The following is a 13810-nucleotide window of genomic DNA, read 5'->3' on the forward strand; positions in this document are numbered from 1 at the left end:
ACTCCCTCGGGCAGGGAGGCTGTGCTAGAGCCAATTCAGAAGCTGTATTCCCAGCAGGTGATAGTCAGGGTACCCCTACTTCAACAAGGACGGGGTTACTATTCCACACTCTTTGTGGTACCGAAACCGGACGGTTCGGTGAGACTCATTTTAAATTTGAAATCCTTGAACACATACATAAAAAGATTCAAGTTCAAGATGGAATCGCTCAGGGCGGTTATTGCAAGCCTGGACGAGGGGGATTACATGGTATCCCTGGACATCAAGGATGCTTACCTGCATGTCCCAATTTACCTTCCTCACCAGGAGTACCTCAGATTTGTGGTACAGGATTGCCATTACCAATTCCAGACACTACCGTTTGGACTGTCCACGGCACCGAGGGTGTTTACCAAGGTAATGGCAGAAATGATGATACTCCTTCGAAAAAAGGGAGTTTTAATTATCCCGTACTTGGACGATCTCCTAATAAAGGCGAGGTCCAGGGAGCAGTTACTGGTCGGAGTAGCACTATCTCGGGAAGTGCTACAACAGCATGGCTGGATTCTAAACATTCCAAAGTCACAACTGGTTCCTTCCACACGCTTACTGTTCCTGGGGATGATTCTGGACACAGAACAGAAAAAAGTGTTTTTCCCGCAGGAGAAAGCCAAGGAGCTGTCATCTCTAGTCAGAGACCTCCTAAAACCAAAACGGGTATCGGTGCATCACTGCACACGAGTCCTGGGAAAAATGGTGGCTTCGTACGAAGCAATTCCATTCGGCAGGTTCCATGCAAGGACCTTCCAGTGGGACCTCTTGCACAAGTGGTCGGGATCGCATCTTCAGATGCATCAACTGATAACCCTGTCTCCAAGGACCAGGGTGTCTCTACTGTGGTGGCTGCAGAGTGCTCATCTTCTAGTGGGCCGCAGATTCGGCATACAGGACTGGGTCCTGGTGACCACGGATGCCAGCCTTCGGGGCTGGGGCGCAGTCACACAGGGAAGAAATTTCCAGGGACTTTGGTCAAGTCAGGAGTCGTCCCTACACATAAACATTCTGGGACTGAGGGCCATTTACAATGCCCTAAGTCAGGCAAGGCCCCTGCTTCAAAACCAGCCGGTTCTGATCCAATCAGACAACATCACGGCAGTCGCCCATGTAAACCGACAGGGCGGCACAAGAAGCAGGGTGGCCATGGCAGAAGCCACAAGGATTCTCCGATGGGCGGAAAATCACGTACTAGCACTGTCAGCAGTGTTCATTCCGGGAGTGGACAACTGGGAAGCAGACTTCCTCAGCAGACACGACCTACACCCGGGAGAGTGGGGACTTCATCCAGAAGTCTTCCTACTGTTGGTAAACCGCTGGGAAAGGCCACAGGTGGACATGATGGCGTCCCGCCTCAACAAGAAGCTAAAGAGATATTGCGCCAGGTCAAGGGACCCTCAGGCGATAGCTGTGGACGCTCTAGTGACACCGTGGGTGTACCAGTCGGTCTATGTGTTCCCTCCTCTGCCCCTCATACCAAAGGTACTGAGAATAATAAGAAGGCGAGGAGTAAGAACGATACTCGTGGTTCCGGATTGGCCAAGAAGAGCTTGGTACCCGGAACTTCAAGAAATGTTATCAGAGGACCCATGGCCTCTACCGCTCAGACAGGATCTGCTACAGCAGGGGCCCTGTCTGTTCCAAGACTTACCGCGGCTGCGTTTGACGGCATGGCGGTTGAATTCCAGATCCTAAAGGAAAAGGGCATTCCGGAGGAAGTCATTCCTACGCTGATAAAAGCCAGGAAAGAAGTAACCGCAAACCATTATCACCGCATTTAGCGAAAATATGTTGCGTGGTGTGAGGCCAGGAAGGCCCCTACAGAGGAATTTCAGCTGGGTCGTTTTCTGCACTTCCTACAGTCAGGAGTGACTATGGGCCTAAAATTGGGTTCCATTAAGGTCCAGATTTCGGCTCTGTCGATTTTCTTCCAGAAAGAACTGGCTTCACTGCCTGAAGTTCAGACTTTTGTAAAGGGAGTGCTTCATATTCAGCCCCCTTTTGTGCCTCCTGTGGCACCTTGGGATCTCAATGTGGTGTTGAGTTTCCTAAAATCACATTGGTTTGAACCACTTAAAACCGTGGATCTCAAATATCTCACGTGGAAAGTGGTCATGTTATTGGCCTTGGCTTCGGCCAGGCGTGTGTCAGAATTGGCGGCTTTGTCATGTAAAAGCCCTTATCTGATTTTCCATATGGATAGGGCAGAATTGAGGACTCGTCCCCAGTTTCTCCCTAAGGTGGTATCAGCTTTTCACTTGAACCAACCTATTGTGGTGCCTGCGGCTACTAGGGACTTGGAGGATTCCAAGTTACTGGACGTAGTCAGGGCCTTGAAAATTTATGTTTCCAGGACGGCTGGAGTCAGGAAAACTGACTCGCTTTTTATCCTGTATGCACCCAACAAAATAGGTGCTCCTGCTTCTAAGCAGACTATTGCTCGCTGGATTTGTAGCACAATTCAGCTGGCGCATTCTGCGGCTGGATTGCCGCATCCTAAATCAGTGAAAGCCCATTCCACGAGGAAGGTGGGCTCATCTTGGGCGGCTGCCCGAGGGGTCTCGGCTTTACAACTTTGCCGAGCTGCTACTTGGTCAGGGGCAAACACTTTTGCTAAATTCTACAAATTTGATACCCTGGCTGAGGAGGACCTTGAGTTCTCTCATTCGGTGCTGCAGAGTCATCCGCACTCTCCCGCCCGTTTGGGAGCTTTGGTATAATCCCCATGGTCCTTACGGAGTCCCCAGCATCCACTAGGACGTCAGAGAAAATAAGAATTTACTCACCGGTAATTCTATTTCTCGTAGTCCGTAGTGGATGCTGGGCGCCCATCCCAAGTGCGGATTGTCTGCAATACTTGTATATAGTTATTGCCTAACTAAAGGGTTATTGTTGAGCCATCTGTTGAGAGGCTCAGTTGTATTTCATACTGTTAACTGGGTTTAATATCACGAGTTATACGGTGTGATTGGTGTGGCTGGTATGAGTCTTACCCGGGATTCAAAATCCTTCCTTATTGTGTAAGCTCTTCCGGGCACAGTATCCTAACTGAGGTCTGGAGGAGGGGCATAGAGGGAGGAGCCAGTGCACACCAGGTAGTACCAAATCTTTCTTATAGTGTGCCCAGTCAACTTTGCCGAGCTGCTACTTGGTCAGGGGCAAACACTTTTGCTAAATTCTACAAATTTGATACCCTGGCTGAGGAGGACCTTGAGTTCTCTCATTCGGTGCTGCAGAGTCATCCGCACTCTCCCGCCCGTTTGGGAGCTTTGGTATAATCCCCATGGTCCTTACGGAGTCCCCAGCATCCACTACAGACTACGAGAAATAGAATTACCGGTGAGTAAATTCTTATTTTTACACATTACAGCAGACAGCGTCCTCTTTTCTCATACGTCCTAGAGGATGCTGGGGACTCCAAAAGGACCATGGGGTATAGACGGTATCCGCAGGAGACATGGGCACTTTAAGACTTTAAATGGGCGTGAACTGGCTCCTCCCTCTATGCCCCTCCTCCAGACCTCAGTTAGATTCTGTGCCCAGAGGAGACTGGTTGCACACTAGGGGAGCTCTACAGAGTTTCTCTAGAAAAGACTTTTGTTAAGTTTATTATTTTCAGGGAGCACTGATGGCAACAGGCTCCCTGCTTCGTGGGACTGAGGGGAGAGAAGCAGACTTACTTCTGTGAGTTCAAAGGCTCTGCTTCTTAGGCTACTGGACACCATTAGCTCCAGAGGGTCTGATCACTTGGTGCGCCTAGCTGTTCGTTCTCGGAGCCGCGCCGCCGTCCCCCTCACAGAGCCTGAAGAGAGAAGCCGGGTGAGTAAAGAATAAAAGAAAACTTCAAAGGCGGCAGAAGACTTCAGATCTTCCGGAGGTACCGCGCAGCGGTCGCGCTGCGCGCCATTGCTCCCTTACACCAGCAGCACTACATGGGTGCAGGGCACAGGGGGGGGGGGGGTGCCCTGGGCAGCAAAAACCTCTTGTTTTAACCTGGCTATATATATATATATATATATATATATATATATATATACATACATTGCCTAGGCAATGTATAGGGACCCCCGCCAGTATAATAAAACGCGGGACCGAAGTGCGCCATATCGGGGGCGGGGCTTCCTCCTCAGCTCAAACCAGCGCCATTTTCTCCACAGCACGACTGCAGAGACGCTGTTCCTGGCCCTTCACTGCTACCACAAGTAACAGGGTGCACAAAACAAGGGGGGGGGGGGGGGGGCACGTCAATTTGGTGTTGATTACTATTATATAAAAGCGCTTGCAGGTCTGGGGCATTGGTTAATTCCTTCAGACCGGTGGGACGCTGGGTGTGAGCTGGCAAACTCCCTTTCTGTCTCTCTGAGGGACCTGAGGGTGAGGGTCTCGTGGACCTGGTTTTCACAGCTACTGCGGGTAAGTCTTCCTTTTTGCCGTTTGTCCCTCTGCAGCAAAAGAAAACACCTCAATACCAGATGCAGTCCTTTCGGTCACAGAAGTTCAGAAAAGGAAATGTTTCTTCCTTCCTCGCAGCCAGAGGTAAGGGAAGAGGTAAAAGATCCCCGGCTGGGGCAAGATCCCCGGTACAGAAGTCCTCCCCGGCTTCAACCAAGTTCACCGCATGACGCTTGGGCTCCGCTGCGGGAGTTCGCACCAGTGGGGGCACGTCTTCAACTCTTCAGTCAGGTCTGGGTTCGCTCGGGCCTGGACCCTTGGGTACTGGATATTGTGACCCAAGGATACAAGCTGGATTTCCAAGATGTGCCTCCACACCGATTTTTCGAATCGGCCTTACCAGTTTCTCTTCCAGAGAGAGAGGTAGTATGTGCTGCAATTCAAAAACTGTGTCAACAGCAAGTCGTTGTCACGGTACCCCCGTCACAACTGGGAGACGGGTTTTATTCAACCCTGTTTGTAGTCCCGAAGCCGGATGGCTCGGTCAGGCCGATTCTAAGTTTAAAATCCCTCAACCTTTATTTAAAAAAATTCAAATTCAAGATGGAATCTCTCCAAGCAGTGATCTCCAGTCTGGAAGGGGGAGGGGGAGGGCGTACCTGAGGTTCGCTGTTCAGGATTGTCACTACCAATTTCTCTATCGTCCTAGTGGATGCTGGGGTTCCTGAAAGGACCATGGGGAATAGCGGCTCCGCAGGAGACAGGGCACAAAAAGTAAAGCTTTTCCAGATCAGGTGGTGTGCACTGGCTCCTCCCCCTATGACCCTCCTCCAGACTCCAGTTAGATTTTTGTGCCCGGCCGAGAAGGGTGCAATCTAGGTGGCTCTCCTAAAGAGCTGCTTAGAGAAAGTTTAGCTTAGGTTTTTTATTTTACAGTGAGTCCTGCTGGCAACAGGATCACTGCAACGAGGGACTGAGGGGAGAAGAAGTGAACTCACCTGCGTGCAGGATGGATTGGCTTCTTGGCTACTGGACATTAGCTCCAGAGGGACGATCACAGGTACAGCCTGGATGGTCACCGGAGCCGCGCCGCCGGCCCCCTTGCAGATGCTGAAGTTAGAAGAGGTCCAGAATCGGCGGCTGAAGACTCTGACAGTCTTCTAAAGGTAGCGCACAGCACTGCAGCTGTGCGCCATTTTCCTCTCAGCACACTTCACACGCTGTCACTGAGGGTGCAGGGCGCTGGGGGGGGGCGCCCTGGGAGGCAAATGTAAACCTATATACTGGCTAAAAATACCTCACATATAGCCCCCAGAGGCTATATGGAGATATTTAACCCCTGCCAAACTTCACTAAAGAGCGGGAGACGAGCCCGCCGTAAAAGGGGCGGGGCCTATCTCCTCAGCACACAGCGCCATTTTTTCTCTCACAGAAAGGCTGGAGAGAAGGCTCCCAGGCTCTCCCCTGCACTGCACTACAGAAACAGGGTTTAAACAGAGAGGGGGGGGCACAAATTGGCGATATAAATATATATATAAAGATGCTATTAGGGAGTAACACTTATATAAGGTTGTCCCTATGTAATTATAGCGTTTTTTGGTGTGTGCTGGCAAACTCTCCCTCTGTCTCTCCAAAGGGCTAGTGGGGTCCTGTCCTCTGTCAGAGCATTCCAGGTGTGTGTGCTGTGTGTCGGTACGTGTGTGTCGACATGTATGAGGACGATGCTGGAGGAGGCGGAGAAATTGCCTGTAATGGTGATGTCACTCTCTAGGGAGTCGACACCGGAATGGATGGCTTATTTAGGGAATTACGTGAGAATGTCAACACGCTGCAAGGTCGGTTGACGACATGAGACGGCCGACAAACAATTAGTAACGGTCCAGGCGTCTCAGAAACACCGTCAGGGTTTTTTTATAAAAAACGCCCATTTACCTCAGTCGGTCGACACAGACACAGACACGGACACTGAATCCAGTGTCGACGGTGAATAAACAAACGTATTCCTCATTAGGGCCACACGTTAAGGGCAATGAAGGAGCTGTTACATATTTCTGATACTACAAGTACCACAAAAAAGGGTATTATGTGGAAGTGAAAAAACTACCTGTAGTTTTTCCTGAATCAGATAAAATAAAATGAAGTGTGTGATGATGCGTGGGTTTACCCCGATAGCAAATATTGGCGTTATACCCTTTCCAGCCAGAAGTTAGGGCGCGTTGGGAAACACCCCTTAGGGTGGATAAGGCGCTCACACGCTTATCAAGTGGCGTTACCGTCTCCAAATACGGCCGCCCTCAAGGAGCCAGCTGATAGGCAGCTGGAAAAATATCCTAAAAAGTATATACACACAGACGGTGGCTATACTGCGACCAGCGATCGCCATCAGCCTGGAGATGCAGTGCTGGGTTGGCTTGGTCGAATTCCCTGACTAAAAATATTTTATTGATATAGAGCATTTAATAGGATGCATTCTATATATATGTATGCGAGATGCACAGAGGGATATTTGCACTCTGGCATCAAGATAAGTGCGTTGTCCATATCTCCCAGAAGATGTCATGGACACGACAGTGGTCAGGTGATACAGATCCCATACGGCACATGGAAGTATTGCCGTATAAAGGGAAGGAGTTATTTGGGGTCGGTCCGTCGGACCTGGGGGCCACGGCCACAGCTGGGAAATCCAACCTTTTTACCCCAAGTTACATCTCAGCAGAAAAAGACACTGTCTTTTCAGCCTCAATCCTTCCGTTCCCATGTGGGCAAGCGGGCAAAAGGCCAGTCATATCTGCCCAGACATAGAGGAAAGGGAAGTAGACTGCAGCAGGCAGCCCCTTCCCAGGAAAAGAAGCCCTCCACCAGTGGGGGGGTAGTCTCAAGAGTCTCAGCGCGCAGTGGGATCACTCGCAAGTTGACCCCTAGATCATACAAGTATTATCCCAGGGGTACAGATTGGAGAGTCGAGACATTTTTTCCTCGCAGGTTCCTGAAGCCTGCTTTACCAACGGCTCCCTCCGACAAGGAGGCAGTATTGGGAAAAAATTCACAAGCTGTATTTCCAGCAGGTGATAATCAAAGTACCCCTCCTACAACAAGGAAAAGGGTATTGGTCCTCCACACTATATTGTGGTACTGAAGCCAGACGGCTTGGTGAGACATAGTCTAAATCTGAAATCTTTGAACACTTACATAAAAAGGTTCAAATCAAGATGGAGTCACTCAGAGCAGTGATAGAGAACCGGAAAAAAGGGGACTATATGGTGTCCCTGGACATCAAGGATTACCTCCATGTCCAAATTTGCCCTTCTCAACAAGGGTACCTCTGGTTCGTGATACAGAACTGTCAATATCAGTTTCAGACGCTGCCGTTGAATTATCCACGGCACCCCGGGCCTTTACCAAGGTAATGGCCGAAAAGATGATTCTTAAAAGAAGAAAGGCATCTAAATTATCCCTTACTTGGACGATATCCTGAAAGGGACAAGTTTCCAGAGAACAGTTGGAGGTCGGAAAAGAACTATCTAAAGTAGTTCTACGACAGCACGAGTGGATTCTAAATATTCCAAAAATCGCAGCTGTTTTCCGATGATACGTCTGCTGTTCCTAGGAATGATTCTGGGCATAGTCCAGAAAGAGGTATTTCTCCTGGAGGGGAAAGCCAGGGAGTTATCCGACCTAGTCAGAAACCTCCTAAATCCAGGCCAAGTATCAGTGCATCAATGCACAGGAGTCCTGGGAAAAATGGTGGCTTCTTACGAAGCGATTCCATTCGGTAGATCTCATGCAAAAACTTTTCAGGGGGATTTGCTGGACGAATGGTCCGGATCGCATCTTCAGATGCATCAGCGGATAACCCTGTCTCCAAGGACAAGGGTGTCTCTTCTGTGGGGGCTGCAGAGTGCTCATCTTCTAGAGGGCAGCACATTCAGCATTCAGGACTGTGTTCTGGTGACCACGGATGCCAGCCTGAGAGGCTGGGAAACAGTCACACAAGGAAGAAATTTCCAAGGAAGTGTGGTCAAGTCTGGAGATTTCTCTCCACATGAATATACTGGAGCTAAGGGCAATTTACGATGCTCTGAGCCTAGGAAGACCTCTGCTTCAAAGTCAACCGGTGCTGATCCAGTAGGACATCATCATGGCAGTCGCCCACGTAAACAGACGGGGCGGCACAAGAAGCAGGAGGACAATGACAGCAAGGATTCTTCGCTGGGCGAAAGATCATGTGATAACACTGTCAGCAGTGTTCATTCCGGGAGTGGACAACTAGGAAGATTTCCTCAGCATAAATGAATTCCACCCGGAAAAGTGGGAACTTCATCTGGAAGTTTCCACATGTTTGTAAACCGTTGGGAAAGACCAAAGGTGGTTATGATGGCGTCCCACATGAAGCGCCAGGTCTAGAGACCCTCAGGCAATAGCTGGGACGCTCTGGTAACACCGTGGGTGTACCAGTCGGTGTATGTGTTCCCTCCTCTGCCTTTCATACCCAGTGTATGGAGAATGATAGGAAGGAGAGGAGTAAGAACTATACTCGTGGTTCCGGTTTGGGCCAAGAAGAACTTGGTACCCGGAACTTCAAGAGATACTAGAAAGGATCTTGATTCAGCAAGAATCATGTCTGTTCCATGACTTACCGCAGCTGCGTTGACGCCAGGGCGGGTGAACGCCGGATCCTAAGGGAAAAAGGCATTCCGGAAGAGGTCATCCCTACCCTGGTCAGAGCCAGGAAGGAGGTGACCGCACAACATTATCACCGCTTAGGTGAAAATATGTTCCATGGTGTGAGGCCAGGAAGGCTCCACGGAAGAATTTCAACTAGGTTAATTCCTACATTTCCTGCAAGCAGGAGTGTATATGGGTCTCAAATTGGGGTCCATTAAGGTTCAAATTTCGACCGGTCGATTTTCTTCCAGAAAGAAATTGGCTTCAGTTCCTGAAGTCCAGAAGTTGTTAAGGGAGTACTGCATATACAACCCCTTTTTGATGTCTCCAGTGGCACTGGGCGATCTCAACGTAGTTTGGGATTCCTAAAATCACATTGTTTTAAACAACTCAAATCTGTGGATTTGATATATCTCACATGGAAAGTGACCATGCTGTTGGTCCTGGCCTCGGCCAGGCGAGTGTCAGAATTGGCGGCTTTATCTCACAAAGCCATATCTGATTGTCCATTCGGACAGAGCAAAGCTGTGGACTCGTCCCCAGTTTCTCCCTGAGGTGGTGTCAGCGTTTCACCTGAACCAGCTTATTGTGGTGCCTGCGGCTACTGGGGACTTGGAGGACTCCAAGTTGCTGGATGTTGTCAGGGCCCTGAAAATATAGTTTCCAGGTCGGCTGGAGTCAGGAAATCTGACTTGCTGTTTATCCTGTATGCACCCAACAAGCTGGGTGCTCCTGCTTCTAAGCAGACTATTGCTCGTTGGATTTGTAGTACAATTCAGCTTGCACATTCTGTGGCAGGCTTGCCACAGCAAAAAATATGTAAATGCCCATTCCACAAGGAAGGTGGGCTCATCTTGGGCGGCTGCCCGAGGGGTCTCGGCATTACAACTCTGCCGAGCAGCTACGTGGTCGGGGGAGAACACGTTTGTAAAATTTTACAATTTTGATACCCTGGCAAAAAGAGGACCTGGAGTTCTCTCATTCGGTGCTGCAGAGTCATCCGCACTCTCCCGCCCGTTTGGGAGCTTTGGTATAATCCCCATGGTCCTTTCAGGAACCCCAGCATCCACTAGGACGATAGAGAAAATAAGAATTTACTTACCGATAATTCTATTTCTCGGAGTCCGTAGTGGATGCTGGGCGCCCATCCCAAGTGCGGATTATTCTGCAATACTTGTACATAGTTATTGTTACAAAAATCGGGTTATTGTTGTAGGAAGCCGTCTTTCAGAGGCTCCTTTTGTTATCATACTGTTAACTGGGTTTAGATCACAAGTTGTACGGTGTGATTGGTGTGGCTGGTATGAGTCTTACCCGGGATTCAAAATCCTCCCTTATTGTGTACGCTCGTCCGGGCACAGTACCTAACTGGAGTCTAGAGGAGGGTCATAGGGGGAGGAGCCAGTGCACACCACCTGATCTGGAAAAGCTTTACTTTTTGTGCCCTGTCTCCTGCGGAGCCGCTATTCCCCATGGTCCTTTCAGGAACCCCAGCATCCACTACGGACTCCGAGAAATAGAATTATCGGTAAGTAAATTCTTATTTTCAGACATTGCCGTTTTGTCTTTCCACAGCCCCGAGGATCTTCACCAAGGTAACGGCGGAAATGATGGTGCTCCTGCGCAAGCAAGGGATCACAATTATCCCGTACTTGGACGATCTCCTGATAAAGGCGAGATCACAGGAGCAGTTACTGAAAAGCGTTGCGGTCTCCCTGCAGGTGCTACAACAGCATGGCTGGCTCCTAAATTTACGGAAGTCGCAGTTGATTCCGACAACTCGGCTACCGTTTTTGGGCATGATTCTGGACACCGACCTGCAGAGGATCTTTCTCCCTATGAAAAAAACTCAGGAAATCCAGAACATGGTCAAGGAACTTCTGAAACCGCCAAGAGTGTCGATTCATAACTGCACTCGAGTGCTGGGGAAAATGGTGGCGGCCTACGAGGCCATCCCGTTTGGCAGGTTCCATGCAAGAACGTTTCAGTGGGACCTGTTGGATAAGTGGTCCGGGTCCCATCTGCAGATGCACCGGAAGATAAGCCTGTCCCCCAGGGCCAGGGTTTCTCTTTTGTGGTGGCTCCAAAGTTCTCACCTTCTAGAGGGTTGCAGGTTTGGAATCCAAGATTGGGTTCTCGTGACCACGGATGCGAGTCTCCGAGGTTGGGGAGCAGTCACACAGGAACAAAATTTCCAAGGGAAATGGTCAAGCCAGGAAGCTTGTCTGCACATAAACGTGCTGGAGTTAAGGTCCATCTACAACGGCCTGCGGCAAGGGGAACATCTTCGCGACCTGCCCGTCCTGATTCAGTCGGACAACATCACAGCCATGGCACACGTAAACCGCCAGGGCGGAACGAAGAGCAGAGCAGCGATGGCAGAGGCCACCAAGATTCTTCGCTGGGCGGAAAAACATGCAAGCGCTCTGTCAGCGGTCTTCATTCCAGGAGTGGACAACTGGGAAGCAGACTTCCCCAGCAGACACGATCTCCATCCAGGAGAGTGGAGTCTTCATCAAGAGGTCTTTGCAGAAGTGACAAGATGTTGGGGACTTCCTCAAATAGGCATGATGGCATCTCGCTTCAACAAGAAGCTTTGGACATATTGTTCCAGGTCGAGGGACTCTCAAGCAATAGCAGTGGATGCACTAGTGACACCGTGGGTGTTTCAGTCGGTCTATGTGTTCCCTCCTCTGCCACTCATCCCAAAGGTATTAAGGATCGTAAGAAGAACAAGGGTTCGGACGATACCCGTTGTTCCAGATTGGCCACGAAGGGCCTGGTATCCGGATCTTCAGGAATTACTCACAGGAGATCCTTGGCCTCTTCCTCTCAGAGAGGATCTGTTACAGCAGGGACCATGTGTGTTCCAGGACTTACCGCAGTTGCGTTTGACGGCATGGCGGTTGAAAGCCAAATCCTAGCTAGAAAGCGTATTCCCAGGGAAGTCATCCCCACTCTTCTTAAAGCTAGAAAGGAGGTAACGGCGAAGCATTATCACCGTATTTAGAGGAAATATGTGTCTTGGTGTGAATCCAAGATGGCTCCTACAGAAGAATTTTAGCTGGGTTGTTTTCTCCACTTTTTGCAAGAGGGTGTGAATGCGGGCCTGAAGTTATGCTCCATTAAAGTGCAGATTTCGGCCTTATCAATTTTCTTTCAAAGGGAATTGGCCTCACTTCCAGAAGATCAGACTTCCGTAAAGGGGGTGCTGCACATCCAACCTCCCTTTGTGCCCCCAGTGGGACCTTAACGTGGTGTTACAGTTCCTTACGTCACATTGGTTTGAACCTTTACAAAAGGTTGAGTTGAAATTTCTCACTTGGAAAGTGGTCTTGTTATTGGCCTTGGCGTCCACTAGGCGGGTGTCCGAATTGGCGGCTTTATCCCACAAAAGCCCCTATCTGATTTTCCATGTGGATAGAGCAGAATTGAGAACTCGTCAACAATTTCTGCCTAAGGTGGTTTCGTCGTTTCACATGAACCAACCTATTGTGGTGCCTGTGGCTACTGAAGCCTTGGCGGATTCCAAGTCTCTGGATGTGGTCATAGCTTTGAAGATTTATGTATCCAGAATGGCTCGAGTTAGGAAAACAGAGGCGCTGTTTGTCCTGTATGCGGCCAACAAGGTTGGCGCTCCTGCTTCTAAGCAGACTATTGCACGCTGGATCTGTAATACGATTCAGCAGGCTCATTCTACGGCTGGATTGCCGTTACCAAAAATCGGTGAAAGCCCATTCCACTAAGAAGGTGGGCTCATCTCGGGCAGCTGCCCGAGCCGCCTCGGCACTGCAACTTTGCCGGACAGCTACTTGGTCGGGTTCAAACACTTTTGCAAAATTCTACAAGTTTGATACCCTGGCTAAGGTGGACCTCATGTTTGCTCAATCGGTGCTGCAGAGTCATCTGCACTCTCCCGCCCGGTCTGGAGCTTTGGTATAAACCCCATGGTCCTTTTGGAGTCCCCAGCATCCTCTAGGACGTATGAGAAAATAGGATTTTAATACCTACCGGTAAATCCTTTTCTCTTAGTCCGTAGAGGATGCTGGGCGCCCGTCCCAGTGCGGACTCTATCTGCAGTAATTGTAAATAGTTATTGCTTATGTTACACAAAGGTTGTGTTTTGGTAAAGGTCAGCCTGTTGCTGATCTCTTTGGTTCACGCTGTTAACTGGTTTTAGTTAAATGCCATGTTGTACGGTGTGTTGTGGTGTGAGCTGGTATGTGTCTCACCCTTTTTCCTCAAAATGTCCGTCTCCTCTTGGGCACAGCACAGTTCCTATAACTGAGGTCTGGAGGAGGGGCATAGAGGGAGGAGCCAGTTCACGCCCATTTTAAGTCTTAAAGTGCCCATGTTTCCTGCGGATCCCGTCTATACCCCATGGTCCTTTTGGAGTCCCCAGCATCCTCTACGGACTAAGAGAAAAGGATTTAACGGTAGGTATTAAAATCCTTTTATTACACATTACGGCAGACAGCATCCCCCTTGTACACATTACGGAAGACAGCGTCCCCCTTTTTACACATTACGGCAGCCAGCATTCCTCTTTTTACACATTATGTCAGCTAGTCCCCCTTTTTACACATTGGGGCAGAAGAGAGAGAGATATACTTGCCATCTCTCCCCGCTGGCAGTCAGGCGCCTCGTGCTGGCAGAGATCCCGGGCAGCCGCAGGGGAGGAAGAGGAGGAGGGAGGGGGACTGGAGCCGCATGAACGCTA

General features: G+C 49.7%; 1 protein-coding gene across 3 annotated transcripts in view; it reads left to right on the plus strand.

Moving 5' to 3' along the window:
- NLRX1 (NLR family member X1) overlaps positions 1 to 13810 on the plus strand; it is a 477701-nt gene that overhangs the window by 365775 nt on the left and 98116 nt on the right. The gene's annotated exons all lie outside the window — the stretch shown is intronic.

The sequence above is a fragment of the Pseudophryne corroboree genome, chromosome 10 (assembly GCF_028390025.1).
Source record: "Pseudophryne corroboree isolate aPseCor3 chromosome 10, aPseCor3.hap2, whole genome shotgun sequence".
In the NCBI taxonomy this organism is placed as follows: Eukaryota; Metazoa; Chordata; class Amphibia; order Anura; family Myobatrachidae; genus Pseudophryne; species Pseudophryne corroboree.